This window comes from Eleutherodactylus coqui, chromosome 10, assembly GCF_035609145.1.
Source record: "Eleutherodactylus coqui strain aEleCoq1 chromosome 10, aEleCoq1.hap1, whole genome shotgun sequence".
Taxonomy (NCBI): Eukaryota; Metazoa; Chordata; class Amphibia; order Anura; family Eleutherodactylidae; genus Eleutherodactylus; species Eleutherodactylus coqui.
Genome location: NC_089846.1, coordinates 21,743,135 through 21,757,904, shown reverse-complemented (window position 1 = coordinate 21,757,904; position 14,770 = coordinate 21,743,135).

The following is a 14,770-nucleotide window of genomic DNA, read 5'->3' as shown; positions in this document are numbered from 1 at the left end:
TACTGAGCAGCGCGGAGAACTGCGACACGAGGCTACAAGAAACAGGACAGCATGACCTCCTTTTTCCAACCACTCAAAACCTGAGCAACAAGGAAACTTTTTGAACTATGACTGCTTTCCCGACCATCTCGCCGGGCGTTACAGAGACAGCCGTGCGCAACATCCTTACGCCATTCTTATAACTCCCATTAAAGTGCACTGATTCCGCAGCAAATATGCATCCCATTACTTTTAATAACAATCTGCCCCATAGTCTATATAGCACAGATTATTTTGCACACGAATTTGAAATCCACATGTGGAAAAAAAAGAACAAACCGGTCACCTTTTGGACCAGATTCGGCGCCATTTTCAGTTGAAATCTGTGGAAGCTCAGCTGAAAATTTCTGCTGCTGTTTTTAGAGGTGGCATCCACATGGAAACATTCACATTGGGATAGATACATGGCTTAACAAAATTTGCCATGGCGCGCCTACCATGCTACATGCTGTTTTTATGCTTTTTGGGAGATATGCAAAAGTAGCAGATAAAAGTGGAAAGACATGGGTCAGTTGCCCCTTGCCAAAGGCTGTGGTGAATTAGTGATGTTTACTACATAACTGCAGCACTGAAAGGGTTAACTGTCTGGTATGTGAGATGTCTGTATGGAAAATGTATCTGTTTGTTAGTCATGTGATCGTGTTTTGTATATGTGTTTTTGCACAGTACTTGCAAGAGTCCATTCTACGCCTTGCAAGAGAGAGGGAGTGGAGTTCTGCAACTGAGCCACACAGACACCTTCTGCTCTGTGTGGTCCGGAATGGAAGAGGCTGAGAGATCTCCATCAGCCTACCCTGCGCCTGCTTTATCCGGGAGATGCCAGTGTTATCCCCAACACTGAGAGATAGAGAGAAAACCGCTATGCAGGCTGAGTGCTTTTCTTCTTCCAAATGTGAGTAAATAAGAGTGTCTGGGAACAGAACCCCACAGATAACATGGGCTGTGGATTCTTCTGCTATCCTGTGATTTTCCTCACTGTCGCACCACTTTGTGTTTTGCACCATTCCCTGCTGGTGTGTATCTACTGTTTTGGACTGTAAATATTTTCCTCCAAGTAAAGGAGCACTGCCAACCGTTTCCGGCTTTGCTTGTAAACGTTTCCTTGTGTGTGGACTTCTTTTTTCTACCATCTGGATTCACCGCATAGAAAGGAACAGTGGCGTCACGACTCATAGGACTTTTTAAGGTAAACCACAGTTTGGATTACTCCCGTGAAACTTCCCCAGCGGTAATTTGGACGGGTCTCGTGCTACCCCGAGGGGAGGAGATGGTAGAGCCCCATGACAAGGCCGCAATCTACCCCACTATCTCCTCGGTTATGGGGCTGCTCCTCGGATGCTGCACTACCAAAATATGATCGGTGTGCATCAAACCACTGAAGTTCCCAAAAATTATGACAATCAAGAGGTCCCTTCAGGTGTCATAAGACAAAACACCCTCCACTCATGATCATATGGGTATCAGTACTAGGACATGCACCATTAGGTCAAGTTCTGGACCCATTGGGTTCTTAGGCTAGGCCAACAGTGTGCGATTGGTGAGGTTAGACCCCAGGGACCCTCTCCAGCAGAACAACGTTTGCACCATGAATGCTTAGTGGCACATTTGCACACATGACATGTCAGGTATTACCACTCAGCCCGTTTCTTTCTGATGGTAAGTAGGGGTCCTAAGGCTAACACAAAACCATTGTGGGTAATTTCTACCCACGTCCACCTAATCAGATTTGAAAACTTGGCTGAAACAAGGCTCAGAGTTAAAGAGGTGGGCCGCACTGGGCTTTCCTTGCCCCTGCCATCCCGACAGGCAGCCCTCTCCCTATACACAAGCAGGGAGAAGAGTTGTCATACTTGATGCTGTGGGCTAGGAGAGTCTGGCACGGCCGGCCTCTTTGACTTGAGAGCTCCAAGTCAAACCTGTAAGTATGCCTTTTCCCAAAACATAGCAGCATTTCAATATAAACCATACATGGGCCGAATGGGTATATCTTTCCTGGGTTTATGCCGCCTATTGTTCGGGCAGCATGAAAATGGTGACAGGTTTCCTCTAAGGCCCTTTTACACGGGCTGAATCAGGCAACAGGTTCCTCCAACAATGGGGCTGTGTAAAAGGGCCAATGAATGAGTGAATGCTTCTTCGTTGGCAAATCGATTTTCAGCAAATATAAAAATACTTGCTGATAGGCTTTTCACATGGGGAGATGTAAAGCCAATGAGATGAACAATCGTTCATCCCCATAACAGCAATTCTCATTTCATGTAAAACAAAAGCCAACAAGCCCCAATCAACATGCTTGTTGTTCAGTAACTTTGGGACAAGAACGGGTCCCTGAAAAAGGACCTCTTCTCTTCCTTTTCCTCCGATATTTATAGGATTTCCATTCACATGTCTGTTCTCTACCATCTGAGCAGCCTAGGGGTTTTCTGCAACTCAAAACCTTCAGGAATGTTTTTGCTTTTTCAGTACTTTTAGACTGTTTGAATTTTTTGTTTTAGCCATTGCAACATTTTTTTATGAATTTAGAATTATGTATGTGCCATAAACAGTGGAATTCCTAATAAAGGTTTAGATTTTTTTAGTGAATTATCCATAATATTGCCAACTACCAGCTAACATCCTTTCAACAGGCCTTTTTGGAAGGTAGGAAATATAAAGTAATACTGAATAAAAGTCTAGTTCCTAAATAAAATACTGTACAGTGCTCACATAATACCGCCATATAGTGCTTACCCAGTCCCATACTATGAACAAACAAGAGTGCTAGACAAGACCAAAGACTAAACAGATTTATTAACTTTGAAAGAATGTAAGGCTTGAGGGACAGTTAGGAGGGAAAGCCTCATGGGATCTGGGAGCTTTATGTACATGATGGATGGATGATATGTCACCTTCTATGAAGAAGGTTTTCTGGTTAACTATGATATGTTACAAAGGTCATTACTGGGTCAGATGAGATGGCAGAGAGTGAGTTCTGCCCAGTGATGGACTGGTTGGCAGCAGCAAATGATTGGCTGTAGAAAAATGGCGGGAAATGCCTGTGGTTGTCAGGCAGAATCTGGTGGTCTGACAGTGGCTGGTGATTGGTCCAGAGGAACAAGCTAAGAGGAGCAGCAGTGAGATATGGAGGTGCAGAGATGTGGGCCATCATCATCTGGAAAGGAAGCAGCATGCAGCATCCCGGTGACAGCTCCCTGTTCCTGTCAGCTCCCCTCACAATTCCTGTCACAGCTTCAGATCCTCTGTGAAGATGGTGGACCATCTGCAGCGGCTGACTGTCGGCGTGTATGAAGTGGACGGTGAGGAATAGCTGCGCTTCAGCTTAGGACTTGTCAGAAGTGCAGGCCAGGAGGAGCAGAACAGGCAGAGGACATCGTGTGAACACTTGTATCTGAGGAGGACTTGTCAGTAGAGAACCACCAGCGAAGCGAACGCAAGGGCTGCCTTTACCTTCATCCGTTCGGAGGCGACTGAAACCTGGCAGCGGGAACAGTGCCCAGCAGATGCCAACACCAGCAGGAACAGTGCCACCAGATGACAACACCAAGTTCTGTGCTGCTGCGCGTGCAGGGTACGGGTGAAGCTCTACAAGATGGCAACGGCACCTCTGCCAAGTCCTGTGCTGCTGCATTTGCAGGGTGCAGGTGAAGCTCTACAAGTTGCTGAGACCCCCGGTAACGAGGTGGTACCCCTGGTCACTGGCACCTGTGTATAGAAGGATTTAGCTTGTGTAACAGTTGTGAGCGATTTTGCACGGCGGTTTTTGTGTTCGGTTTTTTGGCGGGCCGGAGCCAGGAGTCGGTTCATTATAGGGAAGACATGCAAATCTTTCCATTGTACTTTCTGCTCCTGGCTTTGGCTCACAGGGTGCTGGGCATGGGGGCCGTGGTGTGAGCGCCCCCTAAGGTAGATTTGTCACTTTTAAATGTGTTAGTGTTAACCCTTACTAGGCTGTAAGGTAACTGAGGTAACTGAGCTCTGGGGTAACTGTCCACTGTCAGCTCTGAGGTAACCACTGCTTGGTATCTGTCAGCTGTGAGATAACTGACCACTGTATGCAGGCAGTCAGCTGTGAGGAAACCACTGTATGCAGGCAGTCAGCTGTGAGGTAACCACTGTATGCAGACTGTCAGCTGTGAGGTAACCACTGTATGCAGACTGTCAGCTGTGAAGTAACCACTGTATGCAGACTGTCAGCTGTGAGGTAACCACTGTATGCAGACAGTCAGCTGTGAGGTAACCACTGTATGCAGACTGTCAGCTGTGAGGTAACCACTGTATGCAGACTGTCAGCTGTGAAGTAACCACTGTATGCAGACTGTCAGCTGTGAAGTAACCACTGTATGCAGACTGTCAGCTGTGAGGTAACCACTGTATGCAGACTGTCAGCTGTGAGGTAACCACTGTATGCAGACTGTCAGCTGTGAGGTAACCACTGTATGCAGACTGTCAGCTGTGAGGTAACCACTGTATGCAGACAGTCAGCTGTGAAGTAACCACTGCATGCAGACAGTCAGCTGTAAGGTAACCACTGTATGCAGACTGTCAACTGTGAGGTAACCACTGTATGCAGACTGTCAGCTCTGAGGTAACCACTGTATGCAGACTGTCAGCTGTGAGGTAACCACTGTATGCAGACTGTCAGCTGTGAAGTAACCACTGCATGAAGACAGTCAGCTGTGAGGTAACCACTGTATGCAGACTGTCAGCTGTGAAGTAACCACTGTATGCAGACTGTCAGCTGTGAGGTAATCACTGTATGCAGACTGTCAGCTGTGAGGTAACCACTGTATGCAGACTGTCAGCTGTGAAGTAACCACTGCATGCAGACAGTCAGCTGTGAGGTAACCACTGTATGCAGACTGTCAGCTGTGAGGTAACCACTGTATGCAGACTGTCAGCTGTGAGGTAACCACTGTATGCAGACTGTCAGCTGTAAAGTAACCACTGTATGCAGGCAGGCAGCTGTGAGGTAACCACTGTATGCAGACAGGCAGCTCTGAGGTAACCACTGTATGCAGACTGTCAGCTGTGAGGTAACCACTGTATGCAGACTGTCAGCTGTGAAGTAACCACTGCATGCAGACAGTCAGCTGTGAGGTAACCACTGTATGCAGACTGTCAGCTGTGAGGTAACCACTGTATGCAGACTGTCAGCTCTGAGGTAACCACTGTATGCAGACTGTCAGCTGTGAGGTAACCACTGTATGCAGACTGTCAGCTGTGAAGTAACCACTGCATGAAGACAGTCAGCTGTGAGGTAACCACTGTATGCAGACTGTCAGCTGTGAAGTAACCACTGTATGCAGACTGTCAGCTGTGAAGTAACCACTGTATGCAGACAGGCAGCTCTGAGGTAACCACTGTATGCAGACTGTCAGCTCTGAGGTAACCACTGTATGCAGACTGTCAGCTGTGAGGTAACCACTGTATGCAGACTGTCAGCTGTGAAGTAACCACTGTATGCAGACTGTCAGCTGTGAAGTAACCACTGTATGCAGGCAGGCAGCTGTGAGGTAACCACTGTATGCAGACTGTCAGCTCTGAGGTAACCACTGTATGCAGACTGTCAGCTCTGAGGTAACCACTGTATGCAGACTGTCAGCTGTGAGGTAACCACTGTATGCAGGCAGTCAGCTGTGAGGTAACCACTGTATGCAGGCAGTCAGCTGTGAGGTAACCACTGTATGCAGACTGTCAGCTCTGAGGTAACCACTGTATGCAGACTGTCAGCTGTGAGGTAACCACTGTATGCAGACTGTCAGCTGTGAAGTAACCACTGTATGCAGACTGTCAGCTGTGAAGTAACCACTGTATGCAGACAGGCAGCTCTGAGGTAACCACTGTATGCAGACTGTCAGCTCTGAGGTAACCACTGTATGCAGACTGTCAGCTCTGAGGTAACCACTGTATGCAGACTGTCAGCTGTGAAGTAACCACTGTATGCAGACTGTCAGCTGTGAAGTAACCACTGTATGCAGGCAGGCAGCTGTGAGGTAACCACTGTATGCAGACTGTCAGCTCTGAGGTAACCACTGTATGCAGACTGTCAGCTGTGAGGTAACCACTGTATGCAGACTGTCAGCTGTGAAGTAACCACTGTATGCAGGCAGGCAGCTGTGAGGTAACCACTGTATGCAGACTGTCAGCTGTGAGGTAACCACTGTATGCAGACTGTCAGCTGTGAGGTAACCACTGTATGCAGACTGTCAGCTGTGAGGTAACCACTGTATGCAGGCAGTCAGCTGTGAGGTAACCACTGTATGCAGGCAGTCAGCTGTGAGGTAACCACTGTATGCAGACTGTCAGCTCTGAGGTAACCACTGTATGCAGACTGTCAGCTGTGAAGTAACCACTGTATGCAGACTGTCAGCTGTGAAGTAACCACTGTATGCAGACTGTCAGCTGTGAGGTAACTAACCACTGTATGCAGACTGTCAGCTCTGAGGTAACCACTGTATGCAGACTGTCAGCTCTGAGGTAACCACTGTATGCAGACTGTCAGCTGTGAGGTAACCACTGTATGCAGACTGTCAGCTGTGAGGTAACCACTGTATGCAGACTGTCAGCTGTGAAGTAACCACTGTATGCAGACTGTCAGCTGTGAGGTAACCACTGTATGCAGACTGTCAGCTGTGAGGTAACCACTGTATGCAGGCTGTCAGCTCTGAGGTAACCACTGTATGCAACTGTCAGCTGTGAAGTAACCACTGTATGCAGGCAGTCAGCTGTGAGGTAACCACTGTATGCAGACTGTCAGCTGTGAGGTAACCACTGTATGCAGACTGTCAGCTCTGAGGTAACCACTGTATGCAGACTGTCAGCTGTGAGGTAACCACTGTATGCAGACTGTCAGCTCTGAGGTAACCACTGTATGCAGGCTGTCAGCTGTGAGGTAACCACTGTATGCAGGCTGTCAGCTGTGAGGTAACCACTGTATGCAGACTGTCAGCTCTGAGGTAACCACTGTATGCAGACTGTCACCTGTGAGGTAACCACTGTATGCAGACTGTCAGCTGTGAGGTAACCACTGTATGCAGTCTGTCAGCTGTGAGGTAACCACTGTATGCAGACTGTCAGCTGTGAGGTAACCACTGTATGGAGACTGTCAGCTCTGAGGTAACCACTGTATGCAGACTGTCAGCTGTGAGGTAACCACTGTATGCAGGCAGTCAGCTGTGAGGTAACCACTGTATGCAGACTGTCAGCTGTGAGGTAACCACTGTATGCAGACTGTCAGCTGTGAGGTAACCACTGCATGCAGACTGTCAGCTGTGAGGTAACCACTGTATGCAGACTGTCAGCTGTGAGGTAACCACTGTATGCAGACTGTCAGCTGTGAGGTAACCACTGTATGCAGTCTGTGGTTGAGGCGGCTGCTGCTGTTAATCAGATTTGGTTTATAATTACTTGTTATTTTATGACTGTTACTTTCATATAAAGAAGCAGAATCTAATGATGACCGGAGGAACAGAGATGGTTAATAATGGTTACTGGGATGTTGGCGTTTCCTCGGTGTAACTAGTTAGGTGGTTGTTGGACATCCTTGGGGCGCCTCACTACCTCGGTGTAATCGAGGTAATGGAGCGGTGTGGGTACTGAGGTAAGAGCTGTGGGTACTGCCATGAGGGCTCATATTGTGCCGCTCTCATCCATTTTTGGTTGTTTTAGTCAGAAATCAGTACACATTCCCTGCATCCAGGAAATAGAGAATTTCCTGCAATAGGGCAAGACTCCAGTGAGGCCCTCATGCTGGAAGTAGGCCCGGCTCATTAAAGAAGGCTCCTGGTACGGCCTATATGAGCATGAGTTAAAGGGACTCAGCTGTGAAGGGGTTAATAAGTTAATTTCAGTTGTTTATGATCCTGAGGTAGTTAAATTGCTAAGCACATAGCTGAGGGCAGAGTTGCCGGTTATTTTGATACCCCCCTTTTTTCAATTTGAGGTTGTCCCCTTTAAGGGTGATGCCGAAGCAGGAGTCTATCTCCTCCTGGTTATTTATCATCTATCTTACCCCACTCAGTTTTCTCTGAATGCTGAGGCGCTCCTGAGCTGCTGGCATTAAGATATGCATCATGTGACTACATTGGCTTTATTATGGCCCTTCGGTCATGTGATGCAGTATTCAGATAACTTCTTATTGGTTGGGGTGTTAATTCTTTGGGTTTCCGGTTTGGCGTTACCGATGGGATCTAAGGCATCCTATTATTATTTAGGACTATCCTCATTGTTAGAGTAGATGGGGAGGGAGGAATCTCCTGATGTAGATGTAATACACTGCTTAGATGATTTTTGTTTATGGGGCATCAGGGTAAGGAGGGGTGCACAAGTTTTAGAGGACATGTGGTCAGGATGGAGGATTTTGGGGTGCCGCTGGCGAATGGAAAAAATGGTATGGCCGTGTACTCGGTTGGAGTTTTTAGGTATTCAATTGATAGCATTGCGATGGTTTTTCTAATTGCCAATGTCAGGGGTGTATAGTTTATGGGTTAATTAGTCAGACATTATGTATGATGGACGATTACATGGAGGGAGCTGCAGCGATTAGCAGGTCGGTCCTTCTTTGCTTCACAGATAAAACCTACCCCGGAAATAAACCCTAGCAGGATTTTTCAGGATTTTTGAGGATGCTTGAACTTTAAGCCCTATTCCAAAAATAAGTCCTAGTTGCAGTTAATTAAAAAAAAAATCAATGTAAATAGTGTCCAGGCAGCTATACATATCAAAAGTAAGATCTTATGGAGCAATTAGTAGAAGACCCTGTCTTGTTTTCGGGGAGACGGGGATGATGGACAGTCATTATCTTGCTTTTAATGTATAATGGTGCTTAAAAAGGTTTACAGGTGGGGTTTTATTGAAGAACAAGTAAACAGATGGGGTTCATCTCAGTTTAAGTTGTACAGGCGCCTGAATAATATGGGGTACTAATTCTTTTTTCATTTTAGGAATTAAGAAAAGTATTGTGTGGATTGTTGGACCCTCCTTTGTGTACTGGGATTGGAGAAGGGCAGCAGATCGCTGCTATTCCGAAAATTTGGGATTGTACAGATCACAGTTTGAAATTTTTTGGTGCGGTAATAGATGTATGAGGTGGAGTGGATTAATGGCTGAACTGATGTATAAAGAGTCACGTGGGTATAGAGAGTCACGTGGGCTTAGAGAGTCACGTCGGCATAGAGTCACGTGGGTCCTGTCCAGATGTTTTAATTTTACACTTAGGGGTTAATGACATAGAAGAGAACACATTGATATGTCATGGGACATTGAAAGGGAGATGTGGAGCATTAAACAAGGTTCCAGATACAGTGATAGTTTTTTCAGATATTGTTCCTCGATTATTATGGTCATTGCCGAGGTCTGTATATAGCGAGAGAATTCGGAGAAGGGTTAAATAGGTGGTAGAGCTCATGCCAGGGGTGGATTTTTTCTTTTTAGATAGGCTGATTTGGAAGGTTTCGTTCCAGGCTTCCATAGGAATGATCTAGTAGACTTGTCAGAGATTGTGTTGGATAATTTTAATATGGATTTGTGTAGATGATTGAGGAGGCTGCGGTTTGTTGGGGGGGCCATGTCATTAGTGAATGCCATGGCCTGGTGGGGGATTGTCGCCCGCATTAGGCGGGTGGGCAGGTAAATTTGGGGAGAGTTTGGTGGTGGTAAACTCGTGTCTGTAAGACAGAGTTTACAGGAAGAGTTATGGTTATTATTGGTTACATTTCTCCCCAATGTTTGTAACCCCGTTAATAAACACCGCGCCCTTCTTTATCCACTACTGGTGTCTGTGTCGGTTATTTATAAGAGTTTGGTAAGGTTTTAATAAAGCGTAAGATCCCATGTGACAAATCAGAAAGAAGTTAATCCAAAACAAAACTATATAACAAGGAGCACCATGATGTGTATACATCCCAATAGCCGTGAGTATATTGGCTCTTCAGAAACACTACCTGGGGCCCAGACATTGCCAGCTGATCATCACCCATGAATGATATCTGAGATAGTCAACCACGAGAATTGCGCTTCTATGGTATGGTTAGGCGTTATACCATGTGACTGCTTCCAAAGTTGAAGTGCTTTGTCAATCCCTTCCTGAATGTCAATGTACATATGTCCTTACCTGCTCAATTAAGGTGGACTCCATCAAGTGAGATGAATCACCTGTTTAAGATGGGTTTCTCTTTAAGCTCTTCATAAGGTAGACGCCATCACTAAAGGGTTATTCTGGTAACGCAAAGTTGCTGTCAAATGATCATCAAATATTATAGTTTGCAATGCGGTACGGCTTTGGATTGTGTGTCGTTAGCTCTAAAACCAGGACCTTCTCCTGGCACTTCAGAAGTCTTCATTCCCAGGTTTTGCTGCATACAACCTGTAGGTATTCTAGGGCTACTGGTCCGGTTGGCTCAGTAGGAACAACTAGGGATGGCTTTTTTTCTCTTCAGCTCTCGGTACTAGATTGCTGACCAATAGCAGGGCAGCGCTTAGATGGAACGCACACAGGAAGGAAGTAGAGCGGGAAATTCTATGAAAACGTAGTTTCAAGCTGCATTTCAGCAGGGATGCTGGTAAACATCAGAAACCGAGGACAGGAGAAGAAGGTAATGGCTGCTCGATTTATACCCATAACCAGCTGTGCATAAACATGGCGCAAACACCTTTCATATCCAGAATAGGAGTTGTATCACAAATGAAAGTTATCCCCTATCCAGAGAATAGGGGATAACTTGCTGATCGGTGAGCATCTCACCACTGAGACCCCCATCCAATCTCAAGAATAGAGGTCTTCTGCACCCCTCACTGCGGGGTTACTGCACCCCCTGCAGTGAAAAGGCAGCTGATATAATTTCAGAGCATCTTTTCTTAGAACTTTATGCTGTGCTGTTCCTCAGTTACTCCTCCTGGAAATGTATTCATAAAGTGATAACTAAGTGTGGCCATTCCCCTTATGTAAGGGGCATGTCCCTACACAGTCTGACATTGACAGCACTGATTGGACAATAGGGACATGTCCCCAACTGATAACACCCAGTCAATTTATTCATAAATGTCTAGGAGCACAACAAAGAGTTGCTCCCGAATTGTTAGATTTCTCAAAAGTTTCCCAAACAAGTTCAAAGAAACGTAGCTCCAGAATTGTTATATTATGGGGAAAAGAAAAGTACACCTAAAGAAAGGTAAAAATATTTTATTGATATAAAACCAGTCTGCCCACCTGCAGATTTTAGAATCTAAAATCATCCTGGGACACGACAGCACCAGTAGTTCCTCAAACTTTAAAGCGACCCTTCAATTTCTGTACCAAACTGTGTCCCAGAAGGTAACGGGGTACATTGCCTGCAATTGATTTGGTCAGCTGTCGTTCATATCAATGCCATAGTGCATTGATAGTGTTAGGAGTACTGATGCATTATACCTATAATGTGATTGGCCAGCGCTGTTCACGTGATATTAGCACTGGCCAATCACAGAGCAGTACATTGTATAATTAGAAAACAGCAGTCATCATTTTGGCCACCTAAAACATAGCACTGGGACAGGCAAAACTGAACAATGGCCGACACAGTCAACTGCATCTAGTGTACCTCCACCCACCCTGGAGCACCCAGAAGGTCACTTTAACCCTTTCCAATCCACTGTCTGACATCTAAAGACATTCTGATTGAAGGCTGTACAGCTCTGATATCGGAAGACTTCTGGCAGGGTATTCTTACTGTATATTACTGGCAGCTCTGTTGTCGGGGGCCTCTCCGACAAGTCACATACTGCAGTACTGGCTCTAGTCAGCAGATGGCGCCATTGTATATTGGCAGAAAGAGAAAACCCCTTAGGAAACCCTGAATCCAAAATTGGATTGCAAAGGGTTAATATTATAATTGCTCCCATTTGCACTCCGCTGGCAATGCTGGACATAATGCAGCAAAATCAGAAGACTGCACATACTAGCGATTAGCATTTTCAATAACATGGGGAAATTAAGGAATTGCTATTTTTTGTTTCTCTTAGATTGAAGGTAAACTGGTCAGATTCCTTTACCTAGAAACTCTCGGCTGACTCCAGGATTCAGGCTTCAAAAGGACAAATTGTCAAATACAAACCCTTAGGCCTCCTTCACATGGACAACACGGCATTGCCGGGAGAAAATCACAGCGATATCGCATCGCGGATCAGTGCGATATCACGGCGATTTTTCACGGTGATACAGCAATTTTGTAGCGCTACAAAATCATGCGACTTTGTAGCACTACATGCAAGGATTTTCAGGGTTGGGCTTAAAAATAAGCCCTACCCCAAAAATACGCCCTAGCTGCAGAAAAAAAAAGTTTACATCACCTAGGAGCTTCCTCTCAGTCCCAGGAACTCTTGTTTTTCATCTTTTCAGGCCGGGGGTTGAAAAATCCCTGCTCCCTGGAAGTGCTGGCTGTGATTGGCAGGCGGTTAGCCAATCAGAGCCAGCGCTGGATGAATGGCTGCGATTGGTTCATCGAGCACTGGCTGTGATTAGCTAAGCATCAGCCAATCACAGACAGCGCTTCCAGGAGGCGTGGATGAGGAAAAACAGTGTCGGTGACTGAGAGGAAGTTGCAGCTGCGCCAGAGAATGCTTTTAAGGTGATGTATACTTTTTTTTTTTTTTTTTTCCCTGCAGCTAATACTTAGTTTAGGGCTTTGACAGTAGGATTTCCTACTGTCAAAGTTGCATCACACCGCACAAAAAAAAACAAACGCATTTTCGTGCGATGCAAGAGAGGAAAGCTCCATAGGGAAACATGGGCTACAAAACCTCATGAGTCGCGGGCATATCCCCAGACCTGCAAGGTTTTTGTGTTGGGTTGTTGCATGCTACAAAACATCGCACATGTGAAGTAACCCATAGAAAAGCATGGGCTTCACATACATGTGATTTGTTGCTTTGGCGCAATGCAACCAAATCATGCGACTTTGTCGCCCGTGTGAACGAAGCCTTAGGCCACTTTCACACAGCACTGCAGAAAAAGCTCTGCAATTTAAATCATGGTGCTTTGCCACAATTTTACTTTTGTTTTCAGCTGCAGCTCCCTGTCCCCGCAGAAAGGCTAACCGCCTTTGGTGCATGCTGCCGACCTATGCTTGCTGCAGCAGAACAGCTTTGGATCAATCTTTCTATACGTACTGCATCAGACACCACAGCTGTGCGCTTGGCATGGGCCATAATGGGAACCCTCTCACTGCTACTATCAAAGCGTTGAGTTGCCAACTGGTCTGTACGAGAGTCTGCAAACGGACTAATGTAGTCCTTCTCACTGTGGTCAACACTGGACTCATTGTCCGCCGTGGATACAGTAACAGTGACCGCACTACCTGGTCCACTGTCTGCATCACGCTGAAAAGTCGCATTAGACGAAATTCGTAAATCTTCATCATGGGCCTCATTAACAGCATCTCGCACATCACAGTGTAATCTGAGCGGATTCATGCTAGGATGAAGTTCCTCTGAAGCCGGGCACTGCTCAGTAGCTGCTCCTGAAGGGTCTCTGGGTGATGGGGACAGCCTCCTGTACTCAAGTGTCCTAACCTTTTTATCACATGGCTGGGCATCCTCGGTATCAGCTTCTGCTCCTTCATCGTTCAAGATTTCTGCCACTGTGTCTTGCAGCCATTGTGCACCTCTCACCAGAGCTTCTGCCCGGAACTTTGCAAGAAAATCTTCCACAGAGGTGATATCATTATCTGCGGCAGTTGCTACCCATTTGAATGGCCAATCAGATGAGGTTGGGGATTCTCCATCTTCACAATAGGCCACGTCCTTAAAACTTCTCATATCACAGTCTGAATGAAAACTCCTTGTAAAAGTCATATCAATCGAAGTATGTAAATCTTCACTACTGACCGTGTTATTGATATCTAGCAAATCATTGACTGAGCTGAATAGATTCCTCCCAGGATGAAGCCCCTCTGACATGGGGCACTGCCCAGTGGCTGCTCCTGGAGGATCCCTGTCGAAGCTGCTTACTCTGCACCGAGTTCTCGGCACTGGGGATGGGCTTCTGTGCTCAATAGGCCTAACCTTCTTATCACATGGCTGGGCATCCTCAGTATCAGCTGCTGCTCCTTCATCTTCAAGGATTTCTGCCACTGTGTCTTGCAGCCAGTCTAGACCTCTCACCAGAGCTTCTGCCCGGAACTTGGCAAGCAAATCTTCCACAGAGGTGCAATCATTATCTGCGACAGTTGCTGCCCATTCGGATGAGCTATCAGATGAGTTTGAGGATTCTTCATCTTCACATAGGGCCACGTTTTTAAGACTTCTCATATCACAGTCTGGATGAAAACTCCTTGTAAAAGTCGTATCAAACGAAGTACGTAAAACTTCATTATTGTCCGTATTATTAACATCTAGCAAATCATTGACTGAGCTGAATGTATTCTTCCCAGGATGAAGCCCCTCTGAAGACGGGCACTGCCCAGTGGCTGCTCTTGGAGGGTCCCTGTTGAGGCTGCTCACTCTGCACGGAGTTCTGGGCACTGGGGACGGGCTCCTGTGCTCAAGAGATCTAACCTTCTTATCACATGGCTGGGCATCCTCAGTATCAGCTGCTATTCCTTCATCTTCAAGGATTTCTGCCACTGTGTCTTGCAGCCAGTCTAGACCTCTCACCAGAGCTTCTGCCCGGAACTTGGCAAGCAAATCTTCCACAGAGGTGATATCATTATCTGGGGCAGTTGCTGCCCATTCGGATGAGCTATCAGATGAGTTTGAG